This window comes from Hemitrygon akajei, chromosome 10 (assembly GCF_048418815.1).
Source record: "Hemitrygon akajei chromosome 10, sHemAka1.3, whole genome shotgun sequence".
NCBI classification, from domain to species: domain Eukaryota; kingdom Metazoa; phylum Chordata; class Chondrichthyes; order Myliobatiformes; family Dasyatidae; genus Hemitrygon; species Hemitrygon akajei.
In genome coordinates, this window is record NC_133133.1 from 111,495,402 (window position 1) to 111,509,153 (window position 13,752).

General features: G+C 42.0%; 1 protein-coding gene across 1 annotated transcript in view; it reads right to left on the reverse strand.

The window, feature by feature from the left end:
- ppm1h (protein phosphatase, Mg2+/Mn2+ dependent, 1H) overlaps nt 1-13,752 on the reverse strand; it is a 213,854-nt gene that overhangs the window by 129,391 nt on the left and 70,711 nt on the right. The gene's annotated exons all lie outside the window — the stretch shown is intronic.

Sequence of the window (13,752 nt, forward strand, 5' to 3'; positions counted from 1 at the left end):
CAGTTGGCACGTTTGCTCTCATTGGTCAGGATATTGAGAACTAGAGTTTGGACATTGTGTTACATCATGCCAAGGTCACATTTGGAGTCACACGCACAGTTCTGGCCATCCTACTAAAAGATGGTCATTAAACTGGAAAGTGAGCAAGAGAAGACTTACAAGGGTCTTACTGGGACTTGAGAACTGAGTTACAAGGAGAGGCTAGAGAAACCTGGGCTCTTATCCCAGGAGTGTATAAGATTTCCCCTCAACCTCCTAGGGGTTCATAAAGTCATAACAGAAATCAGAAAAATGAATGGCCAGAGCCTTTTCCCCAGGAATAAGGGAGTTCAAAGTTAGAAACATATTGTAGGTTTAAAGTAAAAGGAGAAATATTTAAATCACCCCGAGGAGCATTTAAGCATGGGACTTGAGGGACAACTATTTCCACATGGAAGTTGGTAGGTATAAAGAAGTGACAGACGTGGGTACAATAATGATATTTTAAAAACATTGGGATGGGTACATGGAAAAGTACTACTGAAATGAAACAACAAATTTCACACATTTAAGAAGAGTCGACAAATCAATTGAAATTCTGGCTGAATGGTGCCACGACAACAACCCCTAACTTAATGTCAGTGACACCAAGGAGCTGATTGTTGACTCCAGGAGGAGGAAACCAGAAGTCCAGCAACTTCAAATTCCTTGGTATTATCATTTCAGAGATTTATCCTTTTCCCAGCATGCAACTACAACTATGAAGGAAGTACAGCAGTGCCTCTAATTCCTAAGAAGTTTATGAATGTTCGGCATGACATCTAAAACTCTGACAAATTTATACAGATGCGTGCTGGAGAGTACACTGACTGGTTGTACCACAGCCTGGTATGGGAACACCAACACCCTTGAATGGAAAATCCTACAAAACATAGTGAATACGGCCCAGTCCATCACTGGTAAGGCCCTCCCCACCACTGACACATTACTTGGTTTGAGCTGCTTATAGCCCAGACTGCCTTCTCTGAAGGACATCAGTGAACGCAATATCTATTGCTTATTTATTGATTGTTATTTCTTTCCTTTTGTATTTGCACAGTTTGTTGTCTTTCCTTGATTCTATTATGGATTTATTTAGTATGCCTGCAAGAAAATGAATCTCAAGGTTGAATATGGTGACGTACATGTACTTTGATAATAAATTTACTTCAAACTTTGTACCAAATGGAGCTTTATTTTTAAAAAGACAATCCAGTTGTCTACTTGTCAGCATTACTGATACTAGGTATTATCCTGCCTATCACCCCTCTCAGCAACCCGAATGACCCGAGCTCATCCAGTTCCAGCTCCAACTCCCCAATGAGGATTGTTAGAAGCTGCAGCTGGATGAACTTTCGCAGTTGTAGTTGTCAGGGACTCTGGAAGTTACCCTGCCTTCTCACATCCCACATTCCACTATCCTGCCTGGCAACTCTACTGTCCTAGCTGAGCAGATGCAAATGGAAGGAGGGGAAAAAAATAACCTTGAACTTTTCTTTTCCTTCAACCTCATCGAAATCTATTAAAATATTGAAAGGCCTAAATAGAGTGGATGTGGAGAGAATGTTTCCTATAGTGGGGAGAGTAAAGGATCGGAGGGCACAGCCTCAGAATAGAAGAACATCCCTTTAGAACAGAGTTGAGGAGTGGTTTCTTTAGCCGGGGGTTTGGTGAATCTGAAATTCAATGCTACAAACAGCTGTAAAGGCTAAGTTATTGGGTTTATTTAAAGCAGAGCTTGTTAGGTTCTTGATTAGTAAAGGTGTCAAAGGTTAAGGGGATAAGGCAGGAGAATGGAGTTGAGACGGATAATAAATCAGCCTCGTATGGCATGGCAAAGCAGACTCAATGGCCTTATTCTGCTCCTTTGTTCCATGTCTTATGGACAGTCCATCTCCCACCTCCGTTGGACTCATGGATACACAGACATTGAGCTTCAGTTTCCCAGTGGACTTGCAGATTCAGGGCATTGGGCCTCAACTTCCAGATTTGTTACTTCTTCAAAGTATATTTATTATCCAAGTACATTTATGTCATCATATATAACCCTGAGATTCATTTTCTTGCAGAATACGCAGCAAATCCAAGAAACACAATAGAATCAATGAATGACCACACCCAACAGGACAGAAACAATCAGTGTGCAAAAGACAACAAACTGTGCAAATACAAATGGGAAAAAAATAATAACAGTAATATTAAATAAGCAATCAATATTGAGAACACGAGATAAAGAGTTGTTGAAAGTGAGTCCACAGGTTGTGGGAACAGTTCAGTGTTGGGGTGAGAGAAGTCAACACAAGTTATCCATCTGGTTCAAGAGCCAGATGGTTGGAGGGGGTGATAACTGTTCCTGAACCTGGTGGTGCAGGTCTTGTAGCTCCTGTACCTTTATCCTAATGGCAGCAGAGAGAAAAGAACATAGCCTGGATTGCGGGGTGAGGGTTCCTTGATGATAAGCGCTGCTATCCTGCGACAGCAGTCCTTGTTGATGTGCTCAGTGATGGGGAGGGCTTTATCGTGATGGATTGGACTGCATCCACTGCTTTTTATAGTGTTTTCCTTTCAAGGGCATTGATGTTCCCATACCAAGGCATGATGCAGCCAGTCAATACACTCTCCACTACACATCTATAGAAGCTTGTCAAAGTTTTAGATGACATGCTGAATCTTCACAAACTTTGAAGAGTGGAGGCGCTGCTGTGCTTTCTTCATGATAGCACTGACGTTTGAAATAATAACACCAAGGAATTTAAAGTTGCTGACCCTCTCCACTTCTGATCCCCTGATGAGGACTGGCTTGTGGACCTCCAATTTCCTCCTCCTGAAGTCAATAATTAGCTGCTTGGTCTTGCTGACATTGAGTGAGCGGTGGTGACTGTGGCACCATTCAACTAGTTTCTTCTCTTCTATATCACAGTAACCTGTGATATAGAAGGGATAACAAACAGCTGTGAATTGCACTGTTCTAGATAAGCCTAATTCAGGGCTAACAACCCTGACTGATCAAACAAAACTGTTACAGAAACAGAAATGAAGAATCCTTCTTCGTCTATGATGGGAGGACCTTCATTGCTGCCCTAAACACCCACAGGCGTAACAGGCAATAAGAAAGGCAAGCCTAATGAAAATGTCAGCTTTGACAGACATGCCATGGTTTTATGGAATTTCTGATTAGCTCTCTGTCAGTTCAATGAAACAGAGAATTAACAACTGGAGCAATTAAAACAAGATTTATGCCCCTGCAATCACTCCTAATCTCTTCATTCCAAAATGGGGAAGAGAGAACCATGGAGTCTCACTTCTGCAAGCTAGTTGTTGTTACTAAAGACTCAATAAAAATTAGTTTTACTCCAACTTCTATTTCTCTTTTTTTTAAAAAAAATCGAGCATCTCCTTTCCTCACTTCACCTTCTGTACATGATTTGACTCCAGTTGACTTAGTTTTATTTTAACTTTTTGTTGTTGAGGTAAACTCTTTGGTTAAGGAGATAGACTGTTGATGTGATTGTTCGAGAGGTCCCAGGGGTAGGTGGCTGCAGTCCATCTGCCTCTGTCAGGTTTCACGCTCTGCATAGAAGACCTCACTGCTCTAGGGCACGGAGAAAGATCACACCATGAGATGTCCTGCCTCAGCAATATCTGAAATGCTATTTATTCATTCAGACATTCTCAAAGTCATTTTTGACACACCACAGAATAGCATACTGCCACTCAGCATAAAATCTGTGGGCTTGAGGCCAAATAATCTGCAGGTTCTTTTACACAGTGGCCGTCCATGACATGACATTTCCTTCGGCTGTTTGATGTGGGACGTAACTGATGGTGATAATGTGCTTTCCATTGATAAGAGATGCATAAACCAACAGTATTCAACAACGATGGACTGACATCCACCGCACTACGTGACCAACCAACGCAAGCAAGAAATTACAGAAAATCATGGACTCATGCAGCCTACTAACAGGCTTCTCAGCCCAACTTGCCCATGATGGTCAAGATGTCCATCCAAGCTAGACCCACTTGCTGACTTTTGGCCCATACCATAGCTACAATGATGTTGCTGACCTTTTAACTTACTCCAAGATCAAACTAACTCTTCCCCCACACATAGCCCTCAATTTTTCTTTTGTCCATGTGTCTAAGATTCCCCTACTGTATCTTCCACCCCCCCCCCCCCCAGTACTGTGTTCCAAGCACATACCTCTCTGTGTAAAAAAAAGACTTCTGGCATTCCCTCCCCCCACCCTCAATACTTTCCTCCAGTCTCCTTATAAGTACATTCTCTCGTATTAACCATTGCCATCTTGGGAAATAGGTGCTGGCTGTCCACTCTATCCATGCCTCTTATCACCTTGAATACCCTCTATCAAGTCACCTCTCATTCTCCATTGCTCCAAAAGAGAAAAGCCCCAGCTCACTCAACCTTTCCCTGTACGGCATGTTCTCTAATCCAGGCAGCATCTTGATAACCTTCTAAACCTTTCTTTGGTGTCACAGTCAATGAAATCAACAGCATTAACCTTTTCTTTAAAAAAAACAGCCTTCCTCTTGACTAGGGTTTTTTTTCCCGTTTTTTTTCTTCTTTTCGGTCCCTTGCTTTCAGCTCCCTTTTTTTTCTGGTAGTAGGCATTATTATCCTCTGTTACTAAGTGTATTCACAGTCTGGGAGTTTGACTGTCCGGACTTATATTCTTTATACTGTGTGGTGGTTGGTCTGGAGTTGTTGTTGTTGTTTTCTTGTGTTGTGGGGCTTGGGGAGGCCACTAAGCTCACTTGTCTTTAATTTAGGTGCTTTTTTGTTAAATTCTCTTCGTTTGTAGCATATTGTTATTGTATGCTTAATCTTGCACTGTATTAATGCTCGCCATTGGGATTTGTGGTTTTTAATTTTGTAAAATGTTTTGAAAAACTAATTAAAATTTTTTTAAAAAACAGCAATGGTGTCATTCATGTGGCCCTGTGGGATGACTGCCTGAGGGGTCGCCACCTGACTCAGCCCCTCTGGGCCCAGACTGTGGTCCTTCTCCACGGAGCCTTTGTGTCCGCTACACTGACCCTCATCGCATCCCTCAGCACCTACTCCTGCAGCCTGGAACACACTGTACAGCAGCACTCCCTGTGTTGAGAGACCAAGGCGCTTCAGAAAGTTACTTTTATCTGCTTTGTCCTTTCTTGTTTTGGGTTATTCCCCCCCACCCCACAAGATCCCCCACTAGAAGCTACATGCTTCTGTCATAGACCAAGGTCACAGTCCAACACCCTCAAGCGAGAAATTTAAAAAAAAAATAATCCTCTCTGTTCAGTCCAGCCCTTAAAAAAAACAGATAAACAGATCACAGTAAAGGGAAGTACTCTGTGTGTCAGCAAAACCCTGGAGTGACCAAACACATCAACAGAAAACCAATCTGACATATTAATACAAAACAAAATCCAATTTCCCTGACCTACTAAGACAACGGAAATTAAAACCAGAGAACAGATTTCACCAACAACACGAGTGAATCTGCAGATGCTGGAAATAAATAAAAACACAAAATGCTGGCAGAACTCAGCAGGCCAGACAGCATCTATGGGAGGAGGTAGTGACGACGTTTCGGGCTGAAACGTCGTTATTACCTCCTCCCATAGATGCTGTCTGGCCTGCTGAGTTCTGCCAGCATTTTGTGTTTTTAACAGATTTCACCAAAACCAGTTGAATATTCCACATGTAGATCCATCTATAGATCCAGGTTCCTGCTGAGGAAGTTCTCAGTGAAGCTCACAATGAAAATATGATGCATTCTCTCTCCTCTGTGGAATTACCTTCAAGGCTTTACAAGTAACTCCTTTTTAATTCCTTTATTAGAGGCCACATACCTCTAGGTTGGACAAGCTCATTTTTCCCAACCCTGGAGTGGCAGAGGACAATGAGATACATAGATAGGCAGTCATCATCTTTCTCCCCGTGTCAGTGTAAATATAAGAGGGCATGCATTTAAGGTGGGGGGGATTTGAGTTCAAAGGAGGTGTGTGGGGCAAGTGTCTTTTTTAAAAAAAAGAACTTGGTGGTGCTCGGAATGCACTGCCACAGGTCAGACAAGAGGAAATAAAGATGTTTTAAGAGACTCTCAGAATTATGACTGATAAGCATGTAAAATAAAACTTCATTCCACTAATAACATAGACATAATAATTCAGTGTTTGCAGTTACCATAACCAGTTCAACACTGGTTATAGATTAATGATTGCTTTTAGATTATTCCTAGTTCAACTTATTGGATAAGAAATGGGACAATACTGGGGTCAGTTATCAAAGTTCAAGGCAAATTCGTTATCAAAGTACATATACGTCACTATATACAACGCCATGATTCATTATGCTAGATCAATTAGATTAAAATTAAACTGGGAGCAAATGGGTAGCCAGCTGTGCAAGCGAAGATGACATTTACAGTTGTTACACGGGGTTATAATAACATCACCAGCAGCTGTCACTTCACTTAGAGCAAGTAGCAATGCCAACGCTGGATCGTGGAGAGCATTTTCACAGGAAGTGACACCATGTGCCTATTCTAATGAAGAGATGTTAATTCTAACACACTGTGCACTCAGGAAAATTAAACTCAGGTTTATCCATGATTCAACCATGGGGGAGATCACATTGTCAAATGTTAAGTGGAGCATCCCTATTTCAAGACAAGGTGTTCACAATTCCACTCCACCCTACAGCTCAACAACAGATAGTTTGTCACCAAAGCCCCACAACTCTCCCTGGAAAGCAAAGACTTGCATTCAAATGTTTTTCAGGTTGAGTAGTAACATTAATTATTATTAAAAATGTCACTACTCAGTTATTACCCTACAACCAGCAGCAGGCTCCCGAACCAGTGTGGACAACTCCATCCACAACTCTAAACTGATTCTACAAACTACAGACTCACCCCCAAGGACTCCACAACTCACGTTCTCAATATTACTTATTTTTTTATTTGCCCAAATTGTCTTTATTTGCACATTGTTTTATCAGTCTTTATGTATAGTTTTTCATTAATTCTATCGTATTTTTTAAATTTCCTGTAAAGAAAATGAATATTAAGGTAATGAATAGTAACATAGATGTACTTGGATAATAAATTTACTTTGACTTTCACTAAATGCTTCAGAGAAGATTTGAGTTTACCACCAGACTCAAAAACAGTTATTTCCCAAATCAGGCTGATCAGCACATCCAACCACTAACCCCACCACCAGCTGCTCTTCTCCATAGCCGCTCACCATCCTTCATCCCAAACCCCCACGCACTTAATATCTGTACATACAATCAGTCTCTGTACATAAACTAATCTTGAGTATATACGGCCATTGTGTTTTATAGGATTGCTTTTATATGTTTTACTTTTATGCATACATTTTTTCACGCTGCATTGGAGTACCGTGTTCAATTCTGGTTGCCTCACTATAGGAAGGATGTGGAAATCATAGAAAGGGTGCGGAGGAGATTTACAAGGATGTTGCCTGGATTGGGGAGCATGCCTTATGAGAATAAGTTGAGTGAACTCGGCCTTTTCTCCTTGGAGCGACAAGGGATAAGAGGCATTGATCGTGTGGACAGTCAATGGCTTTTTCCCAGGGCTGAAATGGCCAGCATGAGAGGGCACAGTTTTAAGGAGCTTGGAAGTAGGTACACAGGAGTTGTCAGGGGTAAGTTTATTTTACACAGAGAGTGGTGAGTGCGTGGAATGGGCTGCCGGAGGTGGAAACGATAGGGTCTTTTAAGAGACTCCTGGATGGATGCATGGAGCTTAGAAAAATAGAGGGCTATGGGTAAGCCTCGGTAGTTCTAAGGAAAGGACATGTTCGGCACAGCTTTGTGGGCTGAAGGGCCTGTATTGTGCTGTAGGTTTTCTATGTTTCTAATTATGAATTTTGAACCTTAGTTGAACAACTCAATGTAGTGAATGTATCGCTAGGAATGCTATCTGTCCTTGGGTGTTATCCAAGGCCACATATACCAAGACCAGATAAAAACGAATGACACATATTGAACAACAAAAATGACTTTTTGTTTCTTCATGGAGTAAGTAAATCTGAATATCCTTTACTTCTTGTCTGTAGGACACCGCTATATGTCAAATACTAGAAGACATAGCTTTATGGTGATGAAAAGGAAGCTTGAAGCAACGCGGGTTAAAAGGATTTAGATGGTATACTGTCCCTTTATGGAGTACATGTCATGTGATGATCAAGTTCCTGAAGCAGATTAGAAAGTCCCTTGAATAAACTGTACACATTTTGTTTGAGTTACTCGTGCACTTTAGTCTGTGCATCCCACATTGGATCTTCTTTAAAACTAAGGACGACATCAAAGCGGTTGCAGCAATCAAAAATAAGGAAGTCATTGAGGCGGTTGAGTAATCACCTGATAAAGTAGATAGGGTGAATTTATGACTCTCGTCATTAATCATGGCAAACTGAACACAAGCAGTGGTTGGGATCATAAACAAAAAACGCTGGAAATGCTCTGTAGGTCAAACAGCAAGATACAGAGTTGGCATTTCAGATCCTGCTCTTAATCTAGGGGAAATGGTGGCATTTGCAAATTTCATGGGAATGAAAAGGCAAATCCAACAACGATCCAAGTGGAGGTCTGTATAAGCTAGCAGTCTCAGAATCCAGACATACTGCATGTTGTGAAATTTGTTGCTTTGTGGCAGCAGATCATAATACATAGAAAATCCTGTAAGTCACAATAAGAAACATAAAAATAAAGAGAGCGAAATAGTGAGGCAGTGTTTGTCAACTGTTCCCAAACCTGACGGAGAAGGGGAAGAAGCTGTTCCTAAAACATTGAGTGCGTCTTCAGGCTCCTGTACCTTCTCCCAGATGGTAGTAATGAGAAGAGGGGACGTCATGGATGGTGAGGGTCCTTAATGATGGATGGTCCAGAATAGGTACAAAATAAAGGTCAGCAGTGCTGGGCCATCACCAGCAGAGGAAATGTACACCACTACAAGCTGTAATGCGATTGCAGCATACTGTTGTGCAGAAGGACTTGTGCACGAATCATAAAAGGTTGCTTTGCAGGTGGAATAGGTGGCAAATAGAATGTCGGCCATCACTGCAAGAGGGACTGAACTTAAGAGCAGGGAGGTTTTCCAGCATCTGCAGACTTTCTCTTGTTTGAGGCTTTGCTGCAACCGTACAGGGTACTGGAGTGCTGCGTGCAGTTCTGGTCTCCCTGCCTGAGCAATGGTATACTTGCTTTGGAGGCAGTGTAGAAGGAGTTGAATCTGGAGATGAGAGCATGGGCCTATGAAGAGAGATTGCCTGGGGCTATACTCACTGGAATTGGGGTGAATGAGAGGGAATCTCGTAGCACATAAAATTATGGACGGGATAGATAAGATAGAGGCAGGGAGGCTGTTTCCATTGGTGAAACTAGAACTAGGGGACATAGCCTCAAGATTCAGGGGTATAGATTTAGGGATGGAGATGAAGAGAAATTCCTTCCCCAGAGAACAGTGAGTCTGTGGAATTCTCTGTCCAGGGAAGCAGTAGAAGTGACCTCATTAAATATCTTTAAGACACAGTTGGACAGTTGGATAGATTTTTGTATAGCAGGGGAATTAAGGGTTATGGGGGGGGGGGGGGGGGAAAGCAGGTGAAGCTGTGATCAAGCCAGATCAGCCATGATCTTATTGAATAGCAGAGCAGGTTTGACAGGCCAGATAGCCGACTCCTGCTATTCCTTATGTTCTGATCTCTTCCTCTATACTGTCAAGCCAGGGAACGGAGACCAGTTTAATGAGTGCTGAAGGGTATACGAGAAGCAGGCCATGGATAATTACAAATGATATACCAGCCCGATGAATCTGTAACACAAGACTACAAATGCATGGAACTGCAAACACAGCACGTAACCAACAGTGCTGAGTAATCCCACAATCCACAGATCAGACAGAAGCTCTACAGACCTGCTATACTAGTTGTGAAAATAATTAAACAACTAAGCGGAAGAAGGAAGGACCTCCAAAAACATCCTCCAAAGATAAAAGATGCAGCATGTGCTTGCAGAAGGGTGAAGAAACCACAGCCATGCTGCTGAGTGAACTTCTCCCCACCGCCCCCCCAATATCCCCATGATTACTGAAGCCAGTCAATTCACTCTGATAATATAAAGAAACTACTACTGGCTCAATGATTAAGGATTGGTGATTTGAAATTAGGTTCATTCCTGACTTCCAGTGCTGTCTGTGTAGAATCTGTACATTCCCACTGTGAATGCGCGGGTTTCTCCTGGTGCTCCAGTCTCTTTCCATAGTTCAGCTACACGTGGGCTGATGGGCTCTGTTGATGGTGTTGATAGGTCCATTGGCCCATGTAGAAGGCTCCTAGTGTGTTGGCAATTGTAGAGTGTGGGGGAATTGGTGAGAATGGGGAAAATAACAAAGGGCGTGGGTAAACAGAGGGCGTGGGTAAACAGAGGGCGTGGGTAAACAGAGGGCGTGGGTAAACAGAGGGCGTGGGTAAATGGTTAGTATGGATTGTGCATCCCACATTTCCTAGCTCTATCTCACTGTGACTCTATAAGTAAATTAAATCTGGAATTCAGCATCCCCGCAGGAGATGATAGTTGAGGATGTTAAATGAAACATTTCAAATGGTAGATAAAACTCTGATCAGTCATGATCTGTTTCGATGATGGAACAGGTTCTTCATTTCTGCCATCAGATATCTGAATGTTCCATGAATGTGACCTCACTATTCCTCTTTTGCACTAGTTATTTAAAGATTAAAGCTAAGTTTTATTTGTCACATGTACAAAGCATTTTTGTATGAAATGTTCCTTTGATTTCTCTAATCTTCTTGAATAGATCTCTTGTTTTTCCAATTCTGTTGGCTTCTTCAGCATCTTTGCATCACTCTGTTAAGTATGTTTCCTTATCTTTCCTTGCTATCTTCTTGAACTTTGCGTTCAGATGGAGTTATCTATTCAAGAAAATTAGAGAAATTAAAGGAACATTTCATGCAAAAATGGATAGTAAAAGACAAAGAAGGAAGATCCTTATGGAAGCAGAAGAAATCCCAACAGTGAAGACTCCTGCAATGAATCCCTCATCGACCTAGAGCCAGACATTCTGGAAAGTGAAGTTGAATGGGCGATAGAAAACATTGCCAATATGGTAATAAGGCTGCAGGATGTGACAGGATTCTAGTTGAATTGTCTAAAACTTTAAAAGGTGATGCCATAAGTGTTGCATGCAATTTGCCAGCAGATCTGGAAAACCTAACTGTGGCCTTTAGACTGGAAAAGATCAGTTTATACCCCAGTTCCCAAGAAGGGAAATGTAAAGGATTATTCACATTACCGAACAATTTCATTAATTTCACATTCTAACTCTAAAGATCATGCAAGCAAGGCTCCAGCAATATATGGAATGAGAACTGCCAGATGTACAAGCTGGTTTTAGAAGAGGCAGAGGCACTACAGACTAAATTGCTAACCTATACCAGATAATGGAGAAATTGAGAGAATTCCAGAAATGTATTTATCTATGTTTTATTGACTACTCTAAAACCTTCGACAGTATGGACCATAATAAACTATGGCAAACCCTTAAAGAAATGGGGATACCTGGCTGCATCTAATCTGCCTTATGAGAAACTTGTATGAAGATCAAAAAACAGTCAAAACTGAACATGGAACAACAAACTGGTTCAAGATTGGAAAAGGACTATGACAAGGCTGCATACTGTCACCCTACTTATTTAATCTATATGCTGAACACATCATGAGGTATGCTGGTCCAGAGGCCTCAAATATTGGAATCAAAATTGCCAGATGAAATATTAACAATCCCAGATATGCAGATGATAACTACTCTAATGGCTGAAAGTGAGGAGGATCTGAGGAAGCTTCTAATCAAAGTGAAAGAAAAAAGCTCAATATTAAGAAAACCAAGATTATGTCGACCAGCCCTATTAACCCCGAGGTGATAAATGGAAAGGAAGAGGAAGCAGTGACTGTCTTCCTCGGTTCAGAGATTTCTAAAGATGGTAACTGCAGCCACAAAATTAAACAGTGCTTACTTCTGGGGAGGGCAGCAATGGCAAATTTAGATAAAATACTGAAGAGCAGAGACATCATATTGTCTAGGAAGATACGTATAGTCAAGTGTATGGTATTTCCAGATGTATGGCTGCGAGAGCTGGACTATTAGTAAGGCTGAATACAAAAGAATCGACATCTTTGAACTTGGATGCTGGAGGAAAGTGTTAAGAGTTCGTTGGACAGCAAGAAGATCCAACAGGTCAATTATTGAAGAAAGAGAGCCAGACTGCTCACCAGGAGACTTGATTATGAGACAAAAGCTCACAGATTTTGGGCACATGATGAGAAGACAGGATTCCTTGGAGAAGACTCTCATGTTCAGTATAACAGAAGATAAAAGAAGGAGAGGATGACAGAGGCTACGATGGATAGATAATATTACTCAGAGAATGCTTGTGATCTTGGGGGATCTTAGAGAGGCAGCTTCACTGGAGCACCAGAGGTGGGGGAGTGCAGGAGGTGGAGGAGGTGTGTGCAGACTGGAGTAGGTGCTGCCTTCCAGTGTTTGCTTGGGAGAAGACAAGATGCACTATGTTCGACTGCTGACTGCTGCAATGTTCATGGATTCAGGGACTTGGACTGTTTTTTTGTGTGACTGTATATTACTGCTATCTTCTATGTGCTGTGTGTGATTGTTGGTACTGCGTTTTGCACCTTGGCCCCAGAGTAACGCTGATTTGTTTGGCTGTATTCATGAATGGTTGAATGACAATTAAACTCGAACTTGATTCCGATCACTGGCCCAGTAAAGCTTTACGCTAGCCCCTACAGTATGTCCTGCACTGCACTGCTGCGACAAAACAACAAATTTCACAACATATGTCAGTGATAATAAACCTGATTCTGATTCAAGGTCTGAATGGCTTCTTGCTCTGACCGTTTCCATGGTGATGACATTCAGTGGGAACAGAAACCATCACTACTTCCTCGCACAATGGGACAATAACTGGAATAATTAAACCATCGTAAACACTTCTGTGTGAAGTTTCACCGGCCACAAACACAGGGACCTTGTACAAATCATGAGCCAACAGTCAATTATGCACATAAACAGACTGCACTGCTCGGAGGTCAATGAATTATTTGGAAAGACAATACATGAACAGCATTTCAACACAAGCATAAATAACTCCCATGGGCTGTGACTTCCCTGCCAAAATAAATCATCGTCAGTTCGCTGCTTGAAGAGAGTGCATATAATATTTCATCAAGCGTTTCTTCTCTGAAGACAACCGCTCAGAGCAATACAGCACACAAACAGGCCCTTCAGCCCATCTTATCCATGCTGCTCACCAAGCTCACCCCACTGGCCTGGATTTGATCCACATCCCTTTAAACGCCTCCTATTCACATATTTTCCAAATGTCTTTTAAATGTTAGCGTACTTGCCTCAGCAACCTTCTCTGGCATCTCATTCCACATCAACATTACCCCGTGAGAAGAGGTTGCTCTTCAGGTCCCTGTTAAATCTTTCACCCCTGCCCTCTAGTTTTGGTTCCCCTTCCCTGGGAGAAAGACTGTGTGCATTCACACTACCTGCACCTCATGATTTTATGCACCTCTATAAGGTCACCCTTCAATCTCCTACGTCCAAAGGACAAAGTCCCAGCCAGCCCGACCTCTCCTTGTAACTCATGGCA